The sequence below is a fragment of the Schistocerca piceifrons genome, unplaced genomic scaffold (genome assembly GCF_021461385.2).
Source record: "Schistocerca piceifrons isolate TAMUIC-IGC-003096 unplaced genomic scaffold, iqSchPice1.1 HiC_scaffold_1400, whole genome shotgun sequence".
Taxonomy (NCBI): Eukaryota; Metazoa; Arthropoda; class Insecta; order Orthoptera; family Acrididae; genus Schistocerca; species Schistocerca piceifrons.
The window spans coordinates 37,501-40,000 of record NW_025727237.1 but is presented as its reverse complement, the minus strand read 5'-3'; the positions used below and the strand labels follow the sequence as shown (position 1 = coordinate 40,000).

At 57.2% G+C, this 2,500-nt stretch overlaps 1 non-coding gene across 1 annotated transcript in view; it reads right to left on the bottom strand.

The window, feature by feature from the left end:
* Positions 1-374, bottom strand: part of LOC124733596 — a 1,909-nt gene extending 1,535 nt beyond the window's left edge. Inside the window, exon 1 of the ribosomal RNA XR_007009020.1 lies at positions 1-374. This exon is cut by the window's left edge and continues 1,535 nt beyond it. This is a non-coding gene — a ribosomal RNA (small subunit ribosomal RNA).
* Positions 375-2,500: the final 2,126 nt, after the last annotated feature.

Genomic DNA, 2,500 nt, shown 5'->3' with positions numbered 1-2,500 from the left:
CCCGTTACAACCATGGTAGGCGCAGAACCTACCATCGACAGTTGATAAGGCAGACATTTGAAAGATGCGTCGCCGGTACGAGGACCGTGCGATCAGCCCAAAGTTATTCAGAGTCACCAAGGCAAACGGACCGGACGAGCCGACCGATTGGTTTTGATCTAATAAAAGCGTCCCTTCCATCTCTGGTCGGGACTCTGTTTGCATGTATTAGCTCTAGAATTACCACAGTTATCCAAGTAACGTGGGTACGATCTAAGGAACCATAACTGATTTAATGAGCCATTCGCGGTTTCACCTTAATGCGGCTTGTACTGAGACATGCATGGCTTAATCTTTGAGACAAGCATATGACTACTGGCAGGATCAACCAGGGAGCTGCGTCAACTAGAGCTGAGCAGCCGGCCGCCCGGGAGTGTGTCCCGGGGGCCCGCGCGAACACGCAAGCGTCCGCTCAATCATTCTGCAAACAGGAGGAGGCTGAGCTCCCCTGCACAATACACCTCGAAACCCTCTCAGGTCCCGGCGGCGCGCAGCGCCGTCCCAAGTACTTGGTCGGGTTCGAGAGAGGCGCAATCGCCCGGAGTTAGGCGAGTAGACGCTTTCGGTGCGACCACCCGTGCTCCCAACTGAGCTTGCCGCTGCCGACAGAGGCCCGGGAGCGTGCTGTCGTGGCATTGCCGGCGGGAGACAACACGCGCCACCTACGGTGACCGGCAGCTCCAACGCCAGCGCCACAGAAGGACAAAAGCCCCACTTGGGTGCCGAAGCGAACTCTCCCAGCACAGCGCACGCGCCAACACATCCGCACAGCTGCGATACAAACCACCAGCGAGAACCGCTGGGGCGACCGAGCAGCAGACGGCGTCGCGGCGCCGAGCGCCGGGCGGCGGCGCATCCTCAACGCACACAGTCCTCAATCGGACCAGCACACTGAAGATGTCCACCGCGCTTCGCACCGGGCCCGCGAGGACCTACTTTGGCCGCACGGCGCCGCGCGCAGGGTGCGCCGGCGCGCAGCTGCGACGCCTGCCGCGTCCGTCGGCCGGCGCGCCTGCCACTGGCCGCCCCCACCAGCCGGCTGTAGCGCGTGCGCCCACGCACCGCGCGGCCAGCACGCCGGGAGGCGCCCCCTCACCGGCCGGGGACGGTCCCACCCAGCCACCGCCGCGTATCGCTTCACACCCAGATGCCGTTCAGTTTCGTCGGCATGGTGGGTATCGCTGGAACAACCGGTTAGTACCTCAACCTATCGTCGCCATCACCGATTCACCCCTAGCGAGAACAACCGCACCACAACAGGTTACCATTTGTTCATTTGCGTAACTTCACCAGAAAACGCAGGCGTCCATCGCCATTTGCAACTTCAACGATTATTGCATGCCTGTGTCAGGTGTCACGCCACACTACGTCTGCCCACATACACGCAACAAAATGTGCACGCCTAGACAATACGTGGAAGGTGGCCCCCGTACGTATGCGATGTCCATTGCTCGAACGACTGTCAACCGGCCTCTGTAGCATGTCGCAGATATGGAACGCGGTGCACCATGCCATCACGGTGTGTGAGGAGAGACGACTAGGTCCGAATACATCAACAGACAGCTCATGCTGATCGCCATCCACGGCGTCCGTTCCTCCCACACGTCTCTATGGCGTACCACACTGCAATCCAGCTCTCATAGGGAGACGACACGTAGCTGCGTGCACAATATTTGCACTGTATGGTCCGCCGTTTTTGGGCGCAGTCGTTGTGCGGTCACACATGTGCCACGATGTATCATTCAGTACATAAGGACGAATGTGCAGTACAGATTGTGGTTCACGCGTACGACATCAGCGGACAGTTGACACAGGCCGCACCACAACGTAGCCTGAGTACGTCGCATGCGAAGGGCATTGAACATGCAAACTTCTCACCAACCAGCTTGCGAAGGCAGGGGGCAAGGTGGGGACGTGGGGAGGGGCGGCATGTACGTCCTGCTGCCATCCACATTACAGTGTACAGCAGGAGCATGTGGAAAGTGAGCAAGACTTGCAAGGTGTTTAACATGAAGCGATACACAGGGGTGCGGGCAGTGCGAGTAGCGAACTATATTGCGAGGGTTGCGGGTGGGCAACACTACAGTAATTGAACGAGTCGTATAACAATTACAGAGCAGGTTTAGGCGACAACGTGGGTTACGTTAAGGCGACAACATGGGTTAGGTTAAGGCACAACATGGGTTAGGTTAAGGCACAACATGGGTTAGGTTAAGGCACAACATGGGTTAGGTTAAGGCACAACATGGGTTAGGTTAAGGCACAACATGGGTTAGGTTAAGGCACAACATGGGTTAGGTTAAGGCACAACATGGGTTAGGTTAAGGCACAACATGGGTTAGGTTGAGGCACAACATGGGTTAGGTTAAGGCACAACATGGGTTAGGTTGAGGCACAACATGGGTTAGGTTGAGGCACAACATGGGTTAGGTTGAGGCACAACATGGGTTAGGTTAAGGTA